Genomic DNA, 26,856 nt, shown 5'->3' with positions numbered 1-26,856 from the left:
CGCCTTTTTCTGCAGTGCAAAAAGGGGAGAAATCTGAGGGGAGAAAAGTCACAAGTCTAAGAAAAAAGTCAAATGTGTTAAAAAAAAAAAAAGATTTTTTTTTTCCCACATTTCCCCTTTAATTCAGAAATTTTCTCAAGTTTTTTTGAAGGGTCTTTCCTGTCTTCTGTCCTCTTTTTCCTCCTGAAAGTCAGAAATCTGAGAAGAGAACTCATCATGGCTTCATCATGTTTTGATTCCATGCTACTGTCCCGTTCACGTTTTTGGAAATAATTTGTTTCAGTGTTTTATTTTCCTGTAGAATAATCACTTTTTTTCAGTGTGTCTCATCTGTTTTTCTGCTGTGTTGATAAAGTCAAAAACCTGAGAAAAAGTCATAAGTTCAAAAGTTTGGTCTAAAAATAAAAGTTGATTCAGACTTTTTTTCCTGGAATTTGGGACAGATTTTGGTGGCCATTTTTTTTTTTTTGTTCTGTCATAATACTGTCAGCAATCAGAGAAAAAAGTCTAAGAAAAACAACAAATCAAATACAGGCATTTATTCTTTTGGAATTCTAAAAAAAAAAAAAGTTGATTCTGATGTTTTTCCATCAGAATTTTTACATTTTTAGACATCCATTTCTCATAAACCTCTGAAATGAGTTCTGAGAAAAAATATTTTCTATAAAATGTTGATTTTTTTTCCGTTAAAAATTCAGACTTTTTTTTGCGTCTCTCATCTTCTTCTTCTGTTCTAATTAAAAAAAAGTATGAGAAAATGATATTAACTCAGGGGACTTTACATTTATTGAAGACAGACCTTTTTCTGATTCCTCCTCTCAGGCTGCTGTTTACTGAACCAACGACACATCAGCCCTGAATCTAACCTCTGTGTGTGTGTGTGTGTGTGTGTGTGTGTGTGTGTGTGTGTGTGTGTGTGTGTGTGTGTGTGTGAGAGAGAGAGAGACATGAAATCATAATGAAGATTTTTTTCCCCCTTCCTCTTGTGTATCATCACATATTCAGTGCTGCATTGCTAATAGTCGAGCGCTACAGCAATCTTAACATAATTAAAATTTCAATTTGCTCCAGTAGAGAAGGTTTCTCCGAGCAAAGCCCCGGAGTGGCGCTCCTCCCGAACAAGAACGCAACTTTGTTCCGTTCTCGGCCAGACAAAAATTCTATGTTCCTCCTCAAAGGTGATGCCGGCTCTAAATCTGGATCCAGGTTTGTTTTTGTTTTTTTTTTGTTTTTTTAGTTTTTACAGGTTAGCAGGTCAAAGAGGAGAGAAGAGTCACGGCCAGAGGAAGTGCGCTTAATGTGTAAAACACAGTTTAGAGTCAGAATTCTAAGGAGTGTCTTCATGAATAATCGCACAGGCGTATTTCCAAACACCGTCTGGTAAAACTCTACTAACAGGGTTTGGGTTAGATGTTGAATATTGACAGGAGTATTTTCAAAAAGTTGCTTTTTCACCGTTTAAAAGGCATTTTTCAAAGCGTTCCACCTCGAGAGCCGTTTCCAAAACGTAGCCGAAACAGAAACTCAAAACGTCAAGAGAGATTCCCTTGAATTCACTTGAATTCACTTGAAGACATTGTTGTGTAAACTTAAAAGTAAGATTCATGTCTTAATAAAGTATTTTTATGTTAAACCGTTGCTGCTCTTTTGGTTAAGAATGTTTATTCACACACAAAAAAAAGGATAATCAGTCAAATAGAGGTGAAATAAAGACAGTCACCAATCTTTCAATTTAGAGACTCTTCGAGGAAGGAATCATGTTTTTGGTCAATTTATAATTTATTTGTTGAAAATGAGACTGAAGCTGTTTATTTGTTCGACGAAACGACGAGAAGAATCAACTTCTAGAAACATGCAGATAAAGGTCTGAATGAAAGGATCGATCATTAAAATGTTTGAACTGGTGCTTCTCTTTCTGAGTGATCATCAGATCCAGAGCAGCCTGCTGGAGTCCTCGTTCGACCCCCCCCCCCCACAGCAGCAGCATCCAGCCTGCAGGTGACTCCACGCTGGTGACAGGCGAGGACAGCTGCCGCCCCCCGGGGCCAGGAGGGGGGCCTCACATGCAGAGCCAGCAGAGGCGGCCTCTGGCAGGGCAGCCCCCCCCCCCACCCCCACCCCCCCACCCCCACCCCCCGGCCCCCCTGCAGAGATGGAACCTGATCAGAAAGCCTTGTTTATCTCCACATCAGACTCAGGAAGTTCTGATCGCGGAGAAACTTCAGAGACTGAAAATAACATTTTCACAACAAGGTGGCTGATTTAGATTAGCAACCTGTCAAATTCAAATCCTCTGGCGTCCATTAGAGGGCGCTTTAGTGCCGATAAATGATTGAGTTCCTCAGTGCACCACCTTGTGGGGAAGTCTGGTTTTGCAAGACTGAACAAGCTGGAATGAAGTTGGAAAACTTGACAGAAAACAAAGGAAAATGAAGCAACAGTAACATCAGACATGTGAAAATATCGGGGATGTTCAAACCAACTGGTGACATAACGAGATTGCATGGAGCGTATAAGATCACAGTGATATATATTCAGGAATGATCCAGTGTTAGAATATTTGAAATTGAACTTCAGGACTTCAGGAGGTCATTTTTCTTTCAGTCACAATTTCTTCTTTAAATAAAAAGCATGAATGAAACAGTGTGGCGCCCCCCGGTGGAGCTCCTCCACCCACTTCTCAAACGTCAGTCAGTTTATACTGAGGTGGAATAAGAGAAGGAAGAGGTCCATGTAGTGGTTTGCTCTATACAGAGAGAAGGTTCTGGGTTCGAGTCCAGAGAGCTCGGGGCCCTCCAGGTCTCTAGGGGGCGCCAAACCCTCCCGGGTCTGATCTCCAGACATGTTTCCCTCTTCGGATTCGCACATCTGCTGTATTGCTACAAATGTTCAACATAATTAAGAAACGACTCCTGAGCCGCCTCCTCTCCCCCCCCCCCCCCCTCGTTTAACGAGACGAGCAGTTGAAGTTAATTAGGGGCAGGCACTGCCAGCGTTGGTGGTTTTTTTTTTTTCACGTAAGCGGTCAAACCGGCGGCACGTTAATCCCCCCAGCCCAGATTACTGTGGAAACGCCGCTCCGCCAGCTTCCCCAGATCCTCCTCATCCTCCGCTCTCTCGGTCGCCCCGTTCGGGAGATCTGGTCGCGAGCGAACAACAAAGCCGGTCCCGTTTCCACGTTTCACCTGGCGAGCGGCGCTCGCGCGTCCGAGGTGGGAAGAGGCCTGGAAATAGACGGTGGAGTCGACGGTTCGGAGCCTTTTTCTGCCAAATAGTGTCACAGTGTTAATTTTAACTACTCCAATATGTCGTGGAACCACAGAGAGGCGCCCCTCGTGCCAAGTAGTCCTACCAGATGGCTTCAGTTGGCCGCGCTTCTCCTGGCAGCACGCACAATCAGGCTGGTCGCACGCACACACACACACACACTCATATATAAATATATATGCCCACAGTCTGCTTTCGCAATGCGCCCTCACATGATGCACGCTAGTCAAAACCTGCCTCTCTCACACACACACACACACACGCGTGCGGCCTGCCGTGTACCTGATGGCGCCCCGGGTGGCGGCGCCGGGGGAAGCAAGGTGTTTATGAACTTTACACTTTCCACAACCTCACACATATGGTCATGACACATCCAGATACCACTTCACACGGGTACACACACACACACACACACACACACACACACACACACACACACACACACACACACACACTCTCTAACAGGAAGTGATGTCAGTCCCTGTCACCTGGGAGACAGAGACGGTTGCTAAGATACGGTGACAGTGGGTTCTTGTTCCTGAGCTTTTCTCCTCGGCGCCGCTTTTCACATGGACTCACACAGACAGACACTGGTCCCTCAGTGGCGGCTGCTCGTCCCTCCGTCCCTTCACCGCCGGCCGGCTTCGCTCCACTTCTTCTCCCTTTTCCTCTCCCTCCCTCTCCCTCCCTCCCTCCACATTTCCATCTATCTGCATGTATCCGGCTATCGGTGCTTCAAACTTTGTGTCCATGCAGGATAGACGGTGATCGTGAGGTGAAACAAACGAGGAAAAGGAGCCGGTAAATAATCCATTTCACAGGAAAGTCATTTCAGCTTGCGCCGTAGAGCTGGATAAACAGCTGCTGTGTTCTAAACTCCCGGCATCCAGTCCAGACCAGCTCCAACCCAGAAGCACTGCAGAGACTCAACGGCACCATCCAATATGCAACACACCCACGATGTAGTTCCCCTTTAAAGGAGACATATTATGCTTTTTTTCACTTTGTGAAGAGTTTCTCATAGCAGTGTCTGTTGCCGTAGCCTCATTATGACGTTCAAATTTCAAAACGGTGCGTTTCCTCCCTGTCTTGCTGCGCCGCATTTTTGAAAATGAATCTGAAGTTGAAACGGTCGAGTTTGAGTTTGGTCCTCTTATCCTGAAATAAAAGGATTTAACTCCTCCCCCTGACTGTGCCCCCACCGTGTGTGTGTGTGTGTGTGTGTGTGTGTGTGTGTGGGTGTGTGTGTGTGTGTGTGTGTGTGTGTGTTCTCGTATTTCTATCCTTGTTGGGGCCAAATGTCCCCACAAGGATAGCAAAACGTGAAACGACGTGCCTTGTGGGGACCTTTTTCCGGTCCTAAGTAGGAGAAACAGTGTTTTCTTGACCATGTTGTTGTTACTGAAAAAAGTAAAAGTGCAAAAACATTTCTTTAGGGTTAGGCTTTGTTGTGGTGTGGGTTAGGGTTAGGGTTAGGGTCAGGGTTAGGGGCTAGACATGAATGGGAGTCAATGGAAGGTCCCCACAAGGATAGAAATACGAGACTGAGCGTGTGTGTGTGTGTGTGTGTGTGTGTGTGTGTGTGTGTGTGTGTGTGTGTGTGTGTGTGTGTGTGTGTGTGTGTGCGCGAGTGGGCGTGGCCAGATGCGTTCAAGTGCATACTGGGAAGCAGGCTCGGAAACTGCCTGTTCTGAGGAGGGCTCCTCAGAGCAAATTTTTAGACCCTGAAGCTCCAAACAAAGGATGAATTTGGGGCGAACAAACTTAGCATTTAATGTTTTTGGGCTTCTGAGACCTATATGACGTGACTGAAAAATAGCATATCATGTCCCCTTTAAAGTTCGAGCCCATATAGAACAAATCTGAGCTAAAATTTAAAAAGGAGTGAAAACAACATCTTAAAAAAGTGGAAGATAAACCAAAAATCCACCAGCGACTGTGAAATGACCATTTAAAGAACTTTTACTATGGTTTCATATCCAGCTGTATGCGACATTCATGCTGAATCCGAGATGACGGCCGCCAGCGGACGGCTGCCCCCCCGCTCAGGTTTCCCCGCCTCGCAGCGAGGAAGTTGCCCGGCGTCGGTTTGACTGCAGATCACTGATGGCAAAAAGCTTCTCCAGTTGTTTGTGCTTGTAGGACAGCTGACACCAGTTCAGAGAGCGCAAAGCTTCAGATCGGAGTCAATCTCGGGAAGAGAAACCATCGCCCGAGGACGCCATGGATTTTCTGGCGCGCGGCGCTCCCCGGCTGCAGCGGCGGAGGGAATCCGGTGGAGGATGACTGGTGAGGAAGACTCGGCAGATTTAAAAGGGATGCTTTTAACTTTCTTCTTTTTAGTTCCTCCACATGTGAAATCCAGACGGGAACCACCGACAACACAAACAACAGCGTGGATTATTTGTTCTGATGAAATGGGGAAATATCTGGGGGAATTTGCTGTAGAAGAAATTATGAAAAACACAAATAAAGCTTTGATTAAGCAACGTTTTCAGGTGAAAATGAAAAACTTCCGCTGTGATTTTGGTGCCTGTTTAAGAAACAACGTTGCTCGGAAATGGCTCCCAACGCGGAACTTTTTGAAAATGAGAAAACACAACTTTTTGGAAACACTCTACCTCCTTCTGAATGGGGAAAGCCGAGAAGACGAACAATAACACCAAACAGCTTTTATTCTCAGAATTATTTCCTTTTGATGCAGTTCTTACATTTTTAAAGGATTTCTTTTAAAAACCACTTGAATTATCAAATCGTTGGTGGAATGTTTTTGGGATGTCGGCTGAGTTGTCTTGATGATTCCATTACTGGATTTCTTCACTGGTCGTTGTTCCACGATGGAGGGTGGATGAAGCACAGAGCGGGAGGTGCAGATGTTTGTGGGGAGAGCGAGCATCGTGGAGGCAGTGGGGTGGGCTTCGGCGTGGAGATCAGACCTCCTGGGGTGTTGTGGGAATCGGGGGATTCGTAGCCGCTGATATGAGCCGTTAAAGCCATCAGTCTGGTCTCTCCAGTGTGATCTCGCACAAACCAAACATTTCTTCAATCAAATCGCTGCGATCGTCACTTCACTTAACCTCTGGGGGAAAGTTCTCTGTATTTAACCCATTCCTTATCCATGCAGTGGGAGGTGAGGAGCACGACCTTTAAGTTTGTGAAATGGCCTGCAGAAATGCGATGCTGCATCTTAAAGAGGAAGTCACGAGCTGGACCGTCTGTCTTCACACTGGACGTCTGCAGAGATCTGTTTGACTGTGAAATAAGTCCTCCGATACACACTAACTCTTGATAATTCCCTTATTATGCATCATATAGCTTTACGCTGTTTGCATTAAAGCTCTGATGGAGCTCCTCTCGTCTTCACATCTGACCGCGGTCGCAGCTGCTTGACGGCGTCTCGCTGCAGAGTGCTTCGGGTCGGCCCGACGGCGGCCTGGAATGAATATTCGATCGGCCCGAGTGGCATTCGGGCTGATTGTGTGTCTCCGGCGCCGCCGTCAGGGAGGCAGCGGACCGGTTTAAGGGGCCGGCCCGGCGAGGCGATTGGCCAGCGGAGGGAGATGATTCAGCCCGGTGGCAGAAGTGCAGCTCAGCATGATGGGCTTCATGGGCCCGGGGGCAGAGTTTGTTTTACGCCCCGCCGGAGGAGGTGTTGACAGGAGCGAGCGGTGGCGGGGCAGGAGAGGCCGTCTTATTACTATTAGGCCTCGCACACACACACAGACACACACACACACACATACACACTGGGCCAGGGTGTTGTGACGGTCACGGCGGTGGATGAGTTGGGTTTGTACATGAGGAGACAACAGAGAGCGGGAGGCGGGTCACAGGAGCGCATAACACCTGGAATTGGATTTATGTGCGGAGGCCGTGTGGCGGCGGCCGGCCCGGCCCGGCGTGGGAGGATCGATGGCGGTTGCCGGACCGGGCTCTCCGTGATGAGGGGGGAGTATCGGCCTCAGTGATGGAGATCCAGGCTTGGTTAGCTTTGTGTATGAAGGAGCTTCTTCTTCTTCCAGCCGGTGCTGGAGCGCTCGGCCCTTGCTCGCCCGTCACGTCCGCCCGAATCTTCAATCTGGCATCACGCCGGCTGGGATGTGTGCCGGCGGCGGCGAGCTGCTCCGCCATCAGATACGGATCGGGGCTCGGTTCAGGCCGGGAGGCTGTGAAGAGTTCAGGCTTCAGATAGCAGGGAGGAGGGAGGGAGGGGGGCGGGGCTCCGGTCCAGCACGGCATGGCGGTGGCAGAGGGTCCGCCCCGCCGCCAGAGGCCGCGGGACCTCGAGGCCACACGGGGCAGGACAGGTGGCCTTCACGGCGCTCGAGAAACCCGAAGCGGGACGCGGGAAGACGCGGCAGGACGCGGCGGCGCATTAATCCCGGCTGTGACGGCCATCTTTATTCATTTACGGGCCCGTGGCGTCCGCTCAGCCCCGGCACCGCTCCTCGCCACGTACTGCAGCACCGAGGCTCGAACGGGGCGGGCTGGGGAGGAAGAGCAGGAAACGTGAACGGGGCTCTTTCCAATAACGAGATGAAAGGGGGGGGGGGGGGGGGGGGGGGGGTGAGACAACTGGAGGTGAAGAGGGAGCCGGACTGAGAGGCTGAGAGTGAAGGAAAGAGAGAACAGTCAATATGAGGGAGAGAGCCAGGACGACGACGACGACGACGACACCTCCACAGCCTGCCGAGGGAGGGAGGAGAGGAGGAGGAGAGGAGGAGGAGAGGAGGAGGAGGGACGGAGTGTGTGAGAGTTAGAGAGAGGGAGGGATATCCACTGCACTGTTGTGTGACTGGAAATTTAATAGAGAGAGAGAGGAAGGGAGGCAGGAAGGCGGCAGAGGAGGGGAGAGGAGAGAGAGAGGGCGAGAGAGGAGAGAGAGGGCGAGAACGAGAGGGAGAGAGAGAGGGAGAGAGAGGGAGAGAGAGGGAGGAAGGAGCGACGCAATGCAAAAGCACGGAGCGAGAGCAGTAGTGGAATCAGGACCGGGACGGACTGGATGCTGCCGGACGCTCGCTGCAGAGCTGCTGCTGCTGTTATTGTTCCTGCTGGGTGGGAGGGTGATGTGTGTGTGTGTGTGTGTGTGGTGTGGGGGGGGGGGGGGGGGGGGGGGGGGGGGGGGGTCAGGTGAGCAAGAACAAATTGAGCATAGAGTGTGTGAGGGCAGCCGAGGCCAGCGGTCGGAGCTCGAACAGGTCGGCCGCCCTGTTGCTGCAGCAGGGGGACGAGGCGTGCAGGGGTCACCCATCACACCGACCCCCCCCCCCCCACCCCCCCACCCCCCCCCCCCACCCCCACCCCCACCCCGTCCAAATCACTCCCGTTCCAGCAGCGCCGGACAGGAGACACGTGTGTGTGACAGAGAGACGGCGTCGAGGTGCGAGGATGGAGGAAGAGCCGTCCTCCCATCAGTCCACTAATCACCCATCTGAACCCAACCCCCCCTCCACCCCCCTCCACCCCCCCACACTGACCCTCCTCGAGGTGCCTGACCAGACCCGTCACCTTAACCTGACCTCAAGCCTCCTCTTTAATCACGTAGCCCCACGGGAGTCCTCGCCGCGCCGCCGTCACTCCGGATCAATCTGCTGATTGCCGGCGTTCTTTAGAGAGAGCGGCGTCTCCCCAAACAGCCAGCCTGGCTCTCCCTTTTCCCCTTGACTCCCTCCTCCACGCCCTCCGGCCGGCTGCACGTCAATCAACACACACACACACACACACACACACACACACACACACACACACACACACACACACACACATGCAGCACATGCATGTGTGTGTGTGAGGCTCTGCAATGGCAGGCAGTGCTGTACAGGTGGGGCTCAGCTCGCCGCCGCTGCCGTGTGTGTGTGTGTGTGTGTGTGTGTGTGTGTGTGTGTGTGTGTGTGTGCGTGCGTGCCTGCGTGAGCGTTGCCAGGGGAACCGGCCAAGCAGCAAATGTTCCCTGTAACAAGCAGTAAACACCACCATCATCACATTACAGAGGCTGCATGGACATCTCCAGCATGCACGTCACGTGACTCATTGTAAAAAAATAAAATAAAATAAAATAAAATAAATAAAAGAAGTGATATCAACAGGAAGAATCCTGGTTTCACTCCTGCATCAGCAGCGTCTGGGAGCGGAGTTACCTGATGATGGGAGATTGGAAGCCATCATCGCCTGGAGCTGTTTGGGTTTAGTGCGCAGGTGGATGAGAGAGAGAGAGAGAGAGAGAGAGAGAGAGAGAGAGAGAGAGAGAGAGAGAGAGAGAGAGAGGGAGGGGGAGGGAGGGAGAGAGAGGGAGGGTTAATGTGGGTGAATGGATTCATAAAGTTTTGTATTCTCTTCTCCAGCAGCAACAGTGTATTCCTGAAACGCCGAGCGAGCGGAGGCAGTCTTCCACCTGAAGATTTCTGACACGATCCCCATTACCGCGCGCGCGAGAGAGAGAGAGAGAGAGAGGGAGAGAGAGAGAGAGAGGGAGAGGAGAGAGAGAGGGAGAGAGAGGAGGGAGAGAAGACAGCGTCGGCGGCGGCTCTGCAGTGGAATAGCTGTTATTGGAGGGAAGGTGAGATCTCTCGGAGTATCAAGCCGTGCGCGACGATTCGGATCATCCTGCAGATTCAGGTAAAGCTCGACGCCGATCCCCGGTTTAAAATGCTGCTTATTATTATTTTTTTTTCTGCTGTTTGTCTGATTTGAGTGTGCGTGCGCGTGTGTGTGGATATGTGTGTGCGCGCGCACGCGTCTGGCGGACAGTTCAGTGCGTTTTTTCCTCTCTCTCTCTCTCTCTCTCTCTCTCTCTCTCTGCGCGAAAGTCGAAGTAACCAAAAACGCAACCCGGGATTTTTTTATTATTATTTTTTTTTAACCCGCATCCATCCACGAGATGCCGCGGCGCGTCCTCACGTGCGTGTGTGATCCGGAACGGGCCCGGAGAGGAGACTGGACTGACATCCAGGAATGACATGTGTGATGAGGCTGACGGACGCGCGGTGTCAGCTTTTTGGGGCCCGTGATGCATAATTCAAACTTTCTCTCGCTCTCTCTCTCTCTCTCTCTCTCTCTCTCTCTCTCTCTCTCTCCTCCCTTTCTCTCTCTCTCTATTTAATTTTTCTTTCCTGCGTTCTGCGCTTCTGTCGATACGAGTGATTCTAACCTTGGCGATAAGAGGAGCGCGAGCTGTTGACAGGGCTTTAATATTTGATCCGGTTAACGCGCGAGCTTTCACTCAATTAAAGCTGCCTAATCGGGCCAGTTTGTGTGTGTGTGAGCGTGTGTGTCGGGGGCTCTCTCACCTTCCTCTTGGCCCCCGCCGATGACCCCAGATTTGGAGGAAAAATGCGCAGGCACCTTGCGGCTGTTGCGCGCGGCGGGTTAAGCTGTGAGTCAGAGCGCGTGGCCCCTCCGGCGGAGAACAAGGAGCAGATAGATCAGGCCCGATGAATGAAGATCTGCAGCACAATGATACGGTTATGAGGGGATTTAAATGCTAATGTGCGGCGTTTCCAGAGAGATCCGAGCGCGCTGGGATGTCGCTGGCGCGCGCGCGCGCCGCGGAGCGGCTGGATGATCCGCGGAGTTTTATGATCGAGAGAATAAGTTATTAATAGGGTGCTGGAAGGTGAACTGGGGCACTGGGGCAGGATTAGACAAGACAAAGGTTGGGAGGGAGGATGCTGGGCTGTGCGTGTATGTTTGCGCGCGCGCGCGCGCGTGTGTGGGGTAATGCACTGAAAAGTGCGTCAAATACTACAAATGTTGGAAGAAATGCATGAGAAGCGCAGCAGCTCCCGTCCTCCACTCTGTGATCAGTGCACACATCTTACATCCGGTGATCTTTATTCAGATTTAAAGCCACAGCAGCTGAGCGCGTCCAGGAGCCGCTCTGATCCCCACGCCAACATAAAATCTCTCCTGAGGAACTTTAACCCGCATCACGGGTTTTAGCAGTTTTCTCTTTTTTCCCCGTTTCTTCGAAATTGAATGGAGGAATTAATTAACAATCAATCTGTGTCAAAATGTGTGTCAACAATGTGAAAGAACAACACATTTGCTCATATTGACACTAAACTGACCAGTTTTTACCTTTTTCGCTCCCAGTTAGTGCACAAGGTCACTTCATGGATGTTCAGTTGTATTTGAAAATGAATAACTGTGGTGATGAAATGAGTAATGAACACACTGCAAGCACGCTGAGAAAGTTGTGTTCTTAAAGCTTTGTCTGTGTGTTAACAATGACACCATTTTTCATTTTGACAGTAAAAGTGACGATTTTGACAGAAAATCACCTTTAATTCAAAATTAGTGCACAGAGTTGCTTAATAGTGCTCTGATTTAGTAAATATGATTCAAAATTAAGGATTTTAGCAACATATTCAATCACTACATTGAAAATCTGAGTAGTAATCGACACTATTCAGGTGTGTTTAGCAGCTTGTGCTTGAAAAAGCTTTTTCTAAAGGTCAATCAATCAATCAATCAATTTATTTTTGTATAGCCCAGTATCACAACAACAGTTGCCTCAGAGAGCTTCAAAGGTGACAAAGCAGAACAATTTTGCTTTAAACTTCTGATACATTGGCACTCAAAGTGATGATTTTGCACCTTTTCCTTGGAGTACGGCACCATTTCCTCCAAGTTAGTGGACAAAATTTAGATTAAAAATGAATAATTGTGGCAGAATATTTTATCTCAGTGCGTCTAAAATGAATAACAGTCGACACATTTCAGGCAGATGCATAACTGCACATCAGTTCATCGCTTTTAAAAGTAAAAGTCCTCTGAATGGAAGCTGCTTCGAGGTCTTGGGGGGAGAAGCCTTCCACACGTTGGGTTCCTTCCTGCTGGGTTTTCGTGTGAAAGCGGCGTTATGCTAACGAGGGAGGAAGCCGGTTTTCCCTCCTCGGCCGATCTGGAGCCGCGTACGACAGCACCAGTCACCGCAGCCGCCCGGCCTCGCCACACGCCTGTCACACGACATCACATTTTAGAGGCAGAGTCCTCCAGCTCCGGGCGGCGCGCCCAAATATCAGGACACGCCGCCGCCGCCACCGCCGTCCAGGCCAGAATGTCACCGGGATTTGTTGGTCACTCACTCAGCGTTACTTAAACACAAATGAACTGAAAGAGGGACGGATCACTGAAGGCCGTCGTCACTCCGACAACAAGATGCTTTTCTTTTTCTCCTTTTATGAATGAATTCATGCAAACCTCATCCTCTGGTGGCAGAGAAGGTGTAAAACTCTCTGTTCTGACTGATTGACGGGATGAAAAGGTCAAATCTTTTCTTAAGGCCTTTGACCCCTCTCGGCCTCAGATGCTTGTTATTCAAACGAAAGGTTGGAGCCGGTTGCTCGGTCTGTTGGTGTTTGGACGACTCTGGTAACAGAAACACTCACACACCGCTTCACTTTGACTTTGTGTTTGAGCTCTGCTGAGTTTGTTCTGCACGAAACCTGCAATAATTCACCGGGCTGCAGCCACAACACTCCGAGTCCGTCGCTATCGGCCGCCTTGGTGCCAGACCAAGATGGCCGTCTGCTCACAAACTTTCTTTCTTGCTACTAAAACGCTATTTCAAAGTATTTCTGAAAACATTTGAGGTAAGAAGTCGTACGGTTGGTTTCGGTTTAGGCGGACCTCAGCCCTCTGCGCCTCATTTGCATAAAGTGTACAGGACTCTTTAGCATGTAGCATGTAGCATATGTAGCATGGCTTGGAGTTGCTGACGTACCAGCACCTTGAGCGGTTTCCGACCCGATTCCCGATACCGGTATCAGCACATCTCTAATAATTCTACACCTTTTTTAACAATTAATGCAGCAAATCCACGTATTTATTCCTCGCTGCTTTAAGGAAAACAAATATCCGGAACCTCCGGACCAGTCTGACGGTTAAAAAGAATGATCGAGTAATTCCGACTGTCAGCCGTTAATTTTAACACGTGTCCAACCCCGAGTCCTTCCCGCGTCGCCAATTAAGCAGCAGCTGAGCGGCTCCGGGTTTCCAGGAAGCGGGCCGAGGCCGCGCTCTAATTTCCCGATGAGCTTGATGAAAACAAGCAAGCGGGTTAACAGGGACACGCCGAATTACGGCTGCACACCTGGTCTGGAGGGAAGGCGTGACTTTGGGATAATGCCCGGCCTCGGCGGATTATTTCCAGAGGAGATGCGGAAAAAGTCACGACAAATCCGCACAAAAAAAAAAGAAAAAAAAAAAAAGAAAAACAAACTCAGGAGGTGGGCGAAATGACTTTCCCCCGAAAAAACATCGCTCAATGTCAGCCGCCGCCGGTGAGGCTTTCAGTCCGGTTCGCCTCTCCTCGTCCTCTTACTGTAAAAAAAAAGAGGACAAAGGACCGCATTAATTCTGAGGGACGCCGCATTAGCATGCGCCGCCGCCGCCGCCGACCATGCTGGGCGTTTTTCTGCGTGTCGAACCGACCGGGGAAAGGCGCATCTGAGATTCGGTGGAGCTTCTTTCAGAGATGCTCGCATCTCTGAAAGAAGCTCCACCTCAGGAGCCGTTTTCACCGTTTTTCGCCCAAAACGCCGTCCGGGCGTCACTTATTGAATAACAGTGGTCAGAAATGCGACGGTTAATGACACAAAATGAAGGCTATAATACACTGAACTGACATAATTAGAATAAAAATTGAGATTTCCCCGGAGAGTCACGCCTGAAAAATGAAGCGGCGCCATCCCCCAACCCCCCCACGGCGATCCGGGCGGCCAAATGTCCCGCCGTCTTCGTTAAAGATGGCCGACCGCTCGTCCGCCACATCATAAAACACTTCAATACTTCAAAGTGGAGAATCTTCAAGCGTCCGTGTCATTTATTTAAAGCGGAAACCTGCAGGGAAAGTCTTTAACATCGGTCCTTTTTCATGATTTATGTCTGTGAAATGTGCCTAAATGGGGCACGTGTCTGTAAGAGGTTATAAAACCTCATGAACGGCTCTCATGAATTATTCAGCGCCGCCGTCCTGCAATGTAAATCTATTATTGGCAACAATGGCGGCCAAACAAGCTCCCAGCGCGTCTCCTGTCCCTGGATTTATGGGCGACGCGATTAAATATAGCGTCAGATTTAACATTATTATCTAATTAGAATCAATTCTGTCGGGAAAGCTGGAAACCGACTAACTTTCCACATTATTTATGTCTTGAAAAAATCATCGATTTGATCCTTAAAAATAAAAATTGGAATGTTTTCTGTTCTGAAATTGAAACATGAGACCATCTGTTTTTTAATTGCTCCCCAGTCAACATGTTCTGGTGTGAAATTCATGATGGGCTGTCCCTGAAAATCGAAAACATACCTTCAGTTACTTATAACGACATGATCTACTTTATGGACAATCTGGACACTCATTTTGCGGATGTCATCAGTCTTGTGGTTGTTCTGGGTAAATACTGTCTACACTGCTGTACGTGGAACCTTCATCGCTTCCACCCACTCCTTCACCACACGCTTTAAATCGCTGAAAAAGATGGAAAAAATGAATAAGAAAACAAAAAAAAAAAAATTGATCACAACTATCTCCAAGTCCTTGCTGTTTTGATATGTTGTTCCTGCTGTTTGTTCATTGTTTACTGTTGTTTTTTTCTTTTCTCTAAATAATGTTGAGTCCATTTGCTGCAGGTTTCTTAGTTTACTGTGTCAAACACACCAGTTAGAACTGCATCCATCTATATTTACACCCTGACTTGTTTTGTAAATACTTTGTTCTACATAAAGAATTGATTTAAAAAAAGTATAGAAAACATTAAAAAAAAATCTTATATCCAATCCCAGAATGCAATGAGTGATTAACAGGTTGAGAGGCTTCATGTTATTGATAAAAGGCCTGAAATTCAACCATTTTTGCAAGTGAAAAAGGAAAAACTGATTGGGTTTTGAACGTCCCTTACAGAGCCGCTGAAAATGGAACTTTTTAAAAAATGGGTCCAAACGTGAAAGTTTTTTTTAAAGCTTTCGCCTGTCAGGCTTTGCTCACAGGACATGTCCCGTTAGACATTTTTCATTGTATTGATCTGAGGTGATTTCTGAATCATATTGATTCAAAAAAGACAAAGTGACAGGAAGCTAACAGGAAGCTAACAGGAAGCTAACAGGAAGCGAACAGGAAGCGACCGGTGGGTTAAAGAGCCGTCGGGGAGTCGGACCTGCTGGAGACGGCGTGCAACTCCAGGTATCGAGGTTGGCAAAGAGAGGAGATGTTATCCTCTCATGGTTAGACGGAGTATTAGTGGATGTAATGAAGTCAGTCAGGCCTCAGTGACCAGCGGCTCCTCGGCCGCCGCCGCCGCCGCCGGGGCTCCGTCCAGGCAGCGGGTCTCGGGGGAGTTTGTTTCGGGTCAGCGGCGGCAGAAGGGCTCAATACGGCACTGCAGAGTCAGGCCGGGGCCTTTCCTCCGTCTGCCCCGCCGCCGCCGCCACCGTGGCATACTGATGCTGGCGATGATGGCGTCATAAATATTGATGATGTAGACGGCGAGAAGCAGACGAGCGTGAGAGGAGTAAACATGGAATTAAAGCCCCGATGACCAAAGTGTGATGTTTTTCTCTCTCTTGATTTTTTTTTTCTTTCTTCGCTCCATGTGATTCAAGCCTGACACACACACACACACACACACACACTCACACACACACACACACACACAGGTTCTGGTTTCCTCACAAAGCGACGCCCGGAGAGAAGCGTGGGCTCATTGTCGCACAAGATGACACGCAATCAGGAGGCTGTGGCGTTCTTGGGGCGGCGGCTCCGGCGGAGGCCTGAGAAGCACGCCGCCGGCGCCGGAGCCGCACGCCGTTACCGCGCGGCGTCACGTGAGCCCGGACGGGCCTCCGCTGTGTGTTTCTCCAGCTCCCCCGACTCTCGCCACGTCTATATGCAGAGTGTTGACTCAGTCGTGCCGGTTTATTTATATATTTTGCCCCTCTTGCACATTCTCTCTCTCTCTCTCTCTCTCTCTCTCTCTCTCTCTCTCTCTCTCTCTTTTTTCCTTCCACTTTGGGATCGGGCGGTGCAGCGGCGAGATGTTCAGGCTCAAATTTCCTCGAGTGGAACAAAAAAACAGTAGCTGTTAATTGGTCGGGTGAAATAGCGCCAAGTGCAGAAATCCCCCGAAGAGCCCTGATTTCATTCTTTTTATTAAAGCAGGAAAAGCTCGAAAGTTTGGGGAGGAAGTCGCTGCTGCAGCAGACGCAGGAAAACATCCACGACGTCTTCTGAAAATAGACCTTATGAATACAGAGCGAGTGAAATCGATATTTAACATTTTACATGAGAAAGGTTCGTTCTTGTACATTTTAAATCATGTCGGAAATCAAGAAGCCAAACTCACTGCTCGCAGTGAGATTTGATTGATTGTGAGAATTCATCATGACGTGTGAGAGTTGGCTGTTTTTTTTTTTTTGATGATGTATGAATAAAACGTGACGCTTTTGCTGGTTTTATGCTGCGATGGTGGCGGTCCGCAGCTGTGAGCGAGCTCACTCGATTTTCTCCTCTGGATACCGTGAAAAATGAACATTTTATTTATTTAATTAATTCTGAATCTGGATAAATGATGGTTAAGCTAAATGGTAGTGAGAAACAAAATCCATCTTTAACTGAGTCAGACTGGTCAAATAGTGGCAAAATGACTCTTAAACCGAAATCTTAAAGTATATGTGTTGAAAATGCATATTTTCATAAAACCAAACAGTTATGACTGAAAGTTACTACAATTTTAGTCTGAAATGTATTTTAATGAAACCCTCTGCTGAAAAAATAAAGTGACGCCTCAAAAAAAACCTCCTGTAGCTGCCGCATAATGCGTCTTTTTACAAACTCCTCCAGACAGCATGACTCTGAGGCTAATGCTAGTTAGCTTGCGTTCATGACAGCATGTCCAATGTCTCAGCTCGGCCCTCAGTGTTGTGTTTTGTCCAAAACTCTTCAGAAATTGTTGTTTTTTTTCTTTTCTAAATCAATGTTTTCTATGAAATTTTAACCATTTGCTTGGCGGGCCGGATTGGAGCCTGTTTGCGGGCCGGTTTTGGGCCACGGGCCTCATGTTTGACAGCGCTGAGATTCATCCGCTGTTACTTGCAGTGCCAGAAACGACGCTCTGTTTGAGCGTTTCCACTGAACGGCCGTACCCTGAGAGCTTCCCAGCGCCGCTCACGCTCCGGCGAGGCGGCTGCCGCCTGCCGGGCCCGGCGCTCGGCTCGGGCCGGAACGTGGACGCACGGACGCGTTTCCTGCGCTTGGAAATAAAAATGACCCTAAATATCAACGGGAAGAGTCTGAAACGCCGCCGTGCGTCCCCAACTCCAACTCTGGAAGGCCCTGAGTGTTGGACTGACTCTATATCAGAGGGATCAGAGGAAGCGGAGACGGCGGACGTTCTGCCGAGTCATCGGTCGTCCGTCGCGGCCGAGACGCCGCCGTCTGAAAGTTCGGCGGCGAGCGGAGCCGGTGCGATCGGGGGACTGCGGGGTTTCGGCGGAGCGACGCCCCGAGCCCCCGCCGGAGTGACGGAGGCACGCAAGATGGTGAGTGGTTACTATGGCAGGTTACCATGGCAACCTCAGGTCTCCGTGAGAGCTTCCATTTCGCACAGCGTGGGAGAGAACGAGAGAGAGAGAGAGAGAGCGATGGGTGGAGAGAAGAACCCGCAGGGAAAGAAGGGTGGAGAAATCAGCAGAGGAGGTGAGGTGTGGAAATAAACATGCCTGAGGAGGAGGAGGAGGAAGAGGAGAGGAGGAGGAGGAGGAGGAGGAGGAGGAGGAGGAGGAAGAGGAGGAAGAGGAAGAGGAGGAGGAGGAGGAGGAGGAGTGTGAAGTGATGGAGAGGTGTGAGTGATGGGGTGAGACAGAGGTGCGAGAGGAGGGCGACCGAGTCGATCGGGTGGCGCGTCACACCAGATCTGCACTGCGTCCGTGCGCATGGCGGAGCGCGGCCACCGGCCATAACATTATGACCGCTGGCGTCACCAGGATCCATCCATCCGTCAGAAAACGAACACAGGCGACGACGGTGATTGGTAAACGGCAGCCGGTGGGTGAGGACTGTGTAAGGACAGCTACGTGCCCTTTAGCAAGGCACCGAGCCTGGAGTGCTCCCGGCGCGAGGCCGGCGGTCCTCATGTTGTGGCCGATGGGGTTTGGCAGCCAGGCTGCGTCTCCTCCTCCTCTCCCCGGCTCAGAGCCGGGGTGTCAGTCTCGGTGACTGGTCTCCATGGAGACGTCCATCAGTCAGGCCGCGGCGGCGCTCTGCGGGCCGAGCCTTATCGTGTTTGTCAGTGTGAGTGTTTATCTGTCTGTGTGTTAGTCAGCGTGTCACTCACGGGGACGGCGGCGGCGGCGGCCGGACGGATGGAGGGCCGGGGAGGCGTGCACGCTCCCTCCAGCTGTTTGTTTGTTTGTTTGTAGAAAGAAAAAAAAGAAGCGTCCATCTCGACTAAAAACTGCAGCAGACACCAGGCAGGTCGTCAGAGCGTCTCCACCTCTGCTCCACATGTTGCTCCACACTCTGAATATTCATTTATCTCTTCTTCTTCTTCTTCTTTTAAATGAATTGCTAATTAAACGCGGAGCCTCGTTCCAGAGTGAAGCCTACATCAGAACAGCCTCTTTTTTTTTCCCTCCCTATATTTTAATATTATCTTTACTATTTTCAATCGCGCGTCGTTAAATAAACGCCGTTCGGCAGTTATGCGCTAATAAACGGCTGCTCCGATGAAATTAGCGACGGTTTGTAATTAATGCCGTTCCAGACAGAGAGCTGCTGTCGCTCGTCAGCGGGAGCTGTTACTGTTTCATTAAGCTCATGTTCGCCGAAGCCCAGCTCGCCTGTTCTTGACTGTCTCAATCACCGGTGTCAAACATAAGGCCTGCGGGCCAAGACCTGGCCATGAGAGGCTCCAAATGATAAAAATTTACAGTTTTTTCCGAAAAACAGAAGTGAAACCTTTTTGTACAGTGAGAGTTCCAAAACGTCTCCTCCAGCTGTTGCACTTTGCATGTTTTTGTAAACTCCAGCTAACAGCATGACTTTGAGGCTAATGCTAGCTCGCTAGCTTTCATTGCAGCATCGCCGCTGTCTCAGTTCAGGACTCGGTTTGTTAAAAAAAAAATCTGTCTTCTTTGAATTTTCTGCAGTTTCTTTGCTGGTTTGGAGCCTGTTGCGGGTAGCTTTTGGTCCACAAGCCTTATATTGAACACCGTCGCCCTAAAAGGTCCAGATCAGTCATTTAAATGCTCCTTTTTGTGCATAATGTGGATCTTTGTATTAATCAGTGTGAAACGTGCACACTCTCTGCAGGATCTTATGAAATCTTATAAATTCTAATTTTTTCTCTTTAACACATACAACAGCAAGCTGATTAAATCCAGTATAAACACTACTTTATTCTTGATTAAATTCCTTAAAAGTTATTATTTTCACTGTTGGGTTTCTTGCTTATTTGAATCCTCATCTTGATATTTGTGGCTTTAATGACCTTGACCTTGAGGGGTGCAGCGCTACCTGCATTCCTCTTTCTAATTGGAGATAAACCGGTCCGGCGCCGAGCGGGCTCCGTGCGAGCCGCTGGATGTCGGGAGAGTGAGCGAACGAGACTCGCCTCGGTCGTAAATTTAAAAGCTGCACCTGTTAGCTGGAGAGCGCCGCCGCCGCCGCCGCCTTCCCCCCTCCTCCAATTAGCGCGCCGGCGAGCCGTGTCCCGCTACGAGGGTGTGCAGCCGAGCAGCCGCCGACCGCTAGATTTATACAGTGGCTGTGCACGTTCTGGAGCCGTGCACACGCCGAGCAGTGCAGAACCGGCGGTCGCATCAGAGCTTCCGGAAGGCGCAGAGTCAAAAATGAGCTCATTAACCTGAATCATTCGGAAGCACGAAGCCAAACATTTTAACAGTTAAACGTCGCTTTAAAGCAGTCCTGACAGATCCTCTCGTTACGTGAAGAAAAATATGAAAACATGAAACTGCAGAGGAAGATTAATGTTTGTTTTAGTTGTTTTATCTGATTGGGTTTCAATAAGGACAACGGTTTCAAGACCTTTGTTTGCATTTTAAAACTTCTGTTTAGAGACAGTCACATTTTTTCCATTACTGTTCCGACATCTGTTCCACACAGCTGGATCAGGTGATGCATTCACTGACCGGGCAGAAGCTGGGAAAATCAACCTTGTTTGAAATATTTTAGTCACTTTTTTAATGATTAAGGTGACGAAAAGTTTCAAGATTAAATTCAGATTAGTAATTTTCTTCAGAGTCTCACATTAGTTCGACGTCACACAAATTGTATCTAATATTTGCGCTCAATGGTTTGTGTTGGGTTTAAGATAACAGCATGAAGAATGCATTCAAAAAGTTCTCAATGTCTCTAAAATAAGTAAACTGAAAAACACACAGCGTCTCACTGTCACACCGCGATGCATTCAAGCACAGTGGGATTTTCCAGAGGGAGCACATTTCCAAATTTCGATAAGGCCAAATGGTTGCTGCAGCTGCACTTCATTATGATCGCATCGATCGCTTTAATGCACCAGCGATCCAGGAAGTGTCAGTCAAAGAAACATGAAAAAAAAAGAAGAAGTTGTGTCTGAACTGATTCTTCCTGGTGATTTAAACAGAATACAGAAGACGCGCTTAATGTGGATAAAGATGTGAAGCAGGAGGAAGGTGCTCTATGATCTGGATGTTAGTTCAACGCCTTACAACAAGAAACAAAATGTTTTCTAACACTTCAGTCTTTGTAGATTCAAACATTGTTGAAAGTTTAATCCTCCGATCCTTCATGTAAACGTGACCTCTGAACCTCTGAGCTGCAGCACACGGACGCGAAAACACATTCATATATGCGCTCTCTCACACACACTCACACACACACACACACACAGCCTGACCCCATCACAGAGACGTCACACACACCAACAGTCAGAGTTGATGTGCGATGAAGAGAAGCGCGAGGGCAGCAGGAACGGCGAGTCTTCCTCTACTCCTCCCAGCGCCGAAACACGGCGAGCACGCCGGTTTGCACCGCTCTTTAAAATGCCTGAGAGACGTTTTGATTCGTTGCCGCCGCCCCCACCCCCCCGCCTCCTGGCGTGCAGGGATCCAGTGTATCAACTCGCTTAACAACCTTAAACAGGGGATTAATTGTTCGCCAAATCGGCGCCGCCACCACAAGCGGGTCCAACGGAACGGACGGCCGTAAGTGGATTCCATCTGAGGCGGAGGGGAAGTGAAGACGTTAGCATTAGAAAGACTTTTATCCCGGCGTGTAACGACGAGCGAGGCGAGGGAGAGAGCGTGTGGCGGCGGTCATGTGACGAGCGTTAACGGGAGGACGGGACACACTCCCGGGCTCGTCGGGCTTCAGTTCCCCCAAAATCGGCTCAGATTGTGGAATTAGCGACGCCTCAGACCGCCGCGTCCCGTCCCGAGATCGCATTAAGGAGCTTAATAAGTAAACAGGGAGGAAATGAGGAAGAGTTTCCGTCTAATTAATAGTTTATCAGACAATCATAAGCTCAATTGACCTTCTGCACGTTCAGCAGACGAGCGCGGAGTGACAGATTAGCCGGAGACGCTGTAGGACGGCGCAACTGCGTTTATTCTCTCTGTCCTGATGAAATGTTTTATTTATAGCTGGAAGGAATCCGCCGACTCGGTCGGCGCGGTGGAGGTACAGACTGCAACATGAAAAAAGATGGTGTCTTTAAAAAACTTCCAGAAGCTTTGAAAGAGCGATAATCTGTGCAGGTGGTCCTCGATCCTCATTGGAGCTTGAATGGGAAGAAGTTCATGTCAAAACGCCATGAACATTACCGATAACATCACGGGGACAGTCGCACGTCCGTCTGTCCGCCGCCGTCCTCAAACTCTGCGGCCCAGAAGCCAATTTCCCAGAATGAAAACCTGGTCGGTTTGACGGCGAACGGAAGGATGATCCTCATTTTGAGCCCATTTGCGCCGACTGAAGCGACTCCAAACTGCCGAGTTATTGAGTTTATTTCAAGGTGAAAATGCCAAAATGAGCGCGGCTCGATTTAAACGGCGGCCATTGAATCGGCCATTTTCATTAGACGATCTACCAGGATTCTCAGCATTGCTCCCGGGAGACGGGCTGAGTCCCGGTCAGAGTCGCCCCCTACTGGCCATGAGTTGAGCCACTGTTGAGCTCTTTAAACACCACTTCTAACCATCTGTTGATGCTTTGTTTGTTTGGGACCGTCCTGAAGGCGACGCCTCAACGCTTGTCCTGCTTTTTACCTCTTCAGTGATCTGGAGCGCAGATCTAACGTTCCTCCAGGATCCCGCTTTAACGCCTTTCTCAGTCTGTGCTTGAACGGCGCTTCATAAATGAAGTCGCCAAGCTGTGCAAAAAAAAAAAAAAAACCCTGTCGGCGCCGTTCCTCGGCTGGCGGTGCAGACGCCGGTTTGGAGGGCGGAGACACTCGCTTCACGTGACCACGTGTTCGTCATGTCCAGCGTTTCCTTCGTGTTCTACGTCTCGTATTCATGTTAGCATCAGCAGATCTCTTCAGAATTAAAGGTGGATTCTGATTTTCAGTTGTGATCCATAACGGGAGGAAGCCTTCCTGTAAAAGAGGACTGTGTGCCTTTATAGAGTATGTGGATTTTTGGAAAATTTTTAAAGCTTGATTCCATCGTTGGTGCATTTTTAGTGTTTGTTTTATGTTTTAATTGTATTTTCTAATTGTGCCTTGTTTCATTCTAATTTAACTGTGTGTATATATACTCCTTTCACTTTTTATTTCCTTGTTTTCTACTGATTAATGGCTTTACGTATTGCATTCATGACTGTTTTATTCTGTGTATTCTGTTTACTCTCTTTGTATTTTACTCATGTTTGTATTACTGAATTTACTGATTGTTCTAAACAGTTATGGACCCCAGGAAGACTAGTTGTCACCCTGGTGGCAACTAATGGGGATCCAATCTCTAATAAATAAATAAATAAATAAATAAATAACTAAATAAATAATGGTAACACTTAATAAAAGCTGTTGGAACTAGTTAATATATCATTAGTAAACTATTAATTCATGAGTTACTTATGACTTTTAAGCATTATTTAACAAGTAAATGAGGAAGCGTTGCAGCTTTAGAATAAAGTCCAAATATATCTAAACTATGAACTAATATTTAACAAGTCAACAGTAATTCAGTGATTGCTTGTTCATGATATATTACTCATTGATAAGGTTCTAGTCATTAAATATAGTTAACAAGTCAGTACCAGTTTACTAATGATCTGTTAACTAGTTATAATGATAGTTATAAAGTCTTACTGACTTAATGGTAAATGCTGATTTATTCAATGCACAGGATTCACAGGCTGATGCTGTTTGGGAATAAATCCTTCACTGAACAAATCAAATCAAACAATCAAATTTTATAATTTGCCTAAAAAACAAGAACAAAACATTAAAACAACAAAAAAAAAGTGAGTCCAAAAACCTGAATCCTGTAAAGTTTCATTGTTTTCGAGATGATGAGTTTCATCAGTTACTCTGAGTCATCAAGGATTCCAGTAAAAACACACAACGGCAGTTTGAGCCTCTTTCCGTCTCTCGCCGCTGTGTTTGTGATCGAGATATAAAAAAGTTGTCAACAGATTCAAACGATGTTTTAAAGAGCTGCTGGCTGAAGAACAAGTGACCGAGATTTGGTGCAAATCCAGACTCCGAGTTTTATAACATTTGGCAAAGGAATTTTTTTTTCATATTCCATCTAAATCCTAATTAATTGCTCTTACTTCAGAGGGAAAACGCACACGTGAGTCCTCTGGATGTCTGCACTGTACATTTGGATGTGTGTGTGAGGAAACTGAGGCTTTCTATGATGGATTCCCTCAGCAGTGGGACGCTCGTCTCACACACACCTCCGGGCGAGTGTGAGCCTTCCGCACAGCCCGTTTATCAGCTGTGTTTAATTACATGCCTGTGATGAGATCGCATTCTGATAGGAAACATGTCAATTTACCAAATGAAGCGCCGTCCTAAATTCCTGTGAACACAGCAGCATTAAGAGGATTAGCGGCAGATTACACGGTCATCCGTGTTCCGTTTGTTCAGCTTACTGGTGACAAATACAGTCGGCGTGATTTTAAAGTTGGAACTTGCTAATATTAAAGTTGCGTTTTCAGCGGCTCCGATCGCCGTTGCCGTGGAAACGGACACTCTAGATACAAACGCCGTTCCGCAGACGCCTGGTTCGTACCGACCTCTCCTCCTCAGCGGCGGCCACTTAATGATATCAGGCCTCCGACGCCGCCGCCGACCCAGTCGATTCAAACGTGTCTTTACATAAAACCTGCGCCGCCGAGGAAATCACTGCGCGAGATTCCAGGAGGAAAAAAAGAAAAAAAAATCGATGGTTTGTACAATGGTGGTGTTTTACCTGAATATGGCTGCGCTGCTATAACACACACCGCTCCTTAAGCCCCTGTCGAGGGTGTGTGTGTGTGTGTGTGTGTGTGTGTGTGAGGGGTTATTGATCCACCTCGACTAACGTCTCTGAATATTTCAATAAGACTCCCGGGGGGGCGGAGCTCCGTCCCCCCGGGAGCCAAACATGAATCAGGTATAACTGAGCAACACAAAGGGCGTCAGTGTGCTGTTAGTCATACTGCTTACACAGTGTGTGTGTGTGTGTGTGTGTGTGTGTGTGTGTGTGTGTGTGTGTGGGCAAGTGACGTCAGGACTTCATTCACCAGCAAGGCCGAAGCTCGTCCAGTTTTCTTTCATTAGGGGCGGGGAGGAGGAAGTGGGGGGGTTGGGGCTTCCTCCTCGCTCTCTTTCTAAATCCAGGACAATTCGACACGGTGGCTTCCCCCAGTTCTCAAACTTCTCACAAGCTCCTTCCGTGGTAGCCCCCCCCCCCCCCCCCCCCCCCCCCTGCCCCCATTCACCCCCCCCATTCACCCCCCCACTTCCTACACGATCATTAAGAAAGAGAAAGCAGAGCGTGACTCGGCTACTTCTGCTGAATAAAACCACTTTCTTTCTCTTTTTATTTTTTGTGTTTTGTTTTCCATTAAATCAGAGCTCCTGTGTCCTGATGCAGAATTTCCCTTTTCATTTTTTTAAAAGCCCCCCGGTCTTTCATCCCAAAGTCAATTTTGCCTGGCGGTTAGTCAAACGCTCTAAATGTGTATAAGTGCCTGTGAAGAGTGCGGCTCTAAGTGTGATGGACTACCCTGGGACCGGCGCCGGGCCGGGAGCGGGGGGGAAACCGGGCCGGGCGAGCAGACCGGCCTCCAGACTGCGGACGGTCTGGACGGGATTAGGACGGGATGATCGCCGGGAGACCGTCTCCACGGCCGGATTATCATTTGACATGATCATTGGAAACGATTGGAGTGTGTTTATCTGCGGATCCTGCGGCTCAGCGGTTCGTACTCGGTGAGCCTCTGCAGACTGTATGTTGTTCTGCATGAGCGGCGCCTCGCCTCCCCGGTCGGTACAAACAGGGTAATGCGGGCTGAGCGAGGAGCGCGAGGAGCGTGAGGAGCGCGAGGAGCGCGAGGAGCGCCTGCTAAGTGGAAATGTAGTGGTTGTTTTATGTTAACCAGCAGACTTGGATTGTGATCGCTTTAGCGCTGATTTATTATATCCAGAATGCCTCTGCGTCTTATGAGCAGAGCGGCTCGGAGTTCCCAGGTGATAGACGGCTCCGGCTCCGGCTCTGGCTCCGGCTCCGGCTCCGGCCTGGGACGGCCCGGACCACACAGAGGTCCGGGAGCGACCCCGCCGCGGCCGCTGGCCTGATTGTGTTGTGGTCCGCCGTGTCCCCGTCTAATAAGACGCAGTGAGACGAGACTGATTCGTTCGGCGCTTTGTGTCCACATGTGGCTCGCCGGAGCGGCCGTCCTCTCCTGAAACCACTTTCTGAAATTACGGCTGCGCTCACAGAGTCTTTAAAGGACATTTGTTTTCGGCTCGGATGACTTCTGGAGAGTCGGAGAACTTTAATGTGTTTCTGGAGAGGGGGGTTTTTAAATTTGCATGCGGGAACTTTCCGTGGCACTCCACCCATGTTGGGTGTGATGAATCACAAGTAGGTGCATTACTGCAATCAGATTACTGCTCCTCTTCCTTCCTTTGTCCGTTTGTTTCTCCAGTAATCTGATTGACTGAGGTGTCTGTGGCTCACACGGTCCAGGTCTTCATCCTGCCGTCCAGAGTCTGGAGGCTTGTGGTTGGTGGTAACTTGACTTTCTGAAGTAAATAAAACACTGAAACGTGAAGCTTGAGGGTCACACGGTGTGTGGTAGGTTCAGGTTCAGGTTCAGATTACTTTATTAATACCTGAAGGTAGATTTGTTCTGCAGCGGGACGACATTTACACACATTCACACAGTTAAAAGCGCCAAGCTACCCGCTGGACCTGTTTGGTACACAGGGATGCCGGAGAAAGCTGTGACTCGCCAGTCCGTCGAGAAGACCGCTCAACTATTTGGTTTAAGGCATTTCTCGTCTTCAGAGATGTGTGACCAAGCTTCCAACTTGGCTTCAGAGTTCAGTTTTCCATCCAGTAGTTGACAGTCTTACCTTACGGTATGAGTTTTCC

This window comes from Salarias fasciatus, chromosome 4, assembly GCF_902148845.1.
Source record: "Salarias fasciatus chromosome 4, fSalaFa1.1, whole genome shotgun sequence".
NCBI classification, from domain to species: domain Eukaryota; kingdom Metazoa; phylum Chordata; class Actinopteri; order Blenniiformes; family Blenniidae; genus Salarias; species Salarias fasciatus.
The sequence above is the reverse complement of the archived record's forward strand: the minus strand, read 5'-3'. Positions refer to the sequence as shown.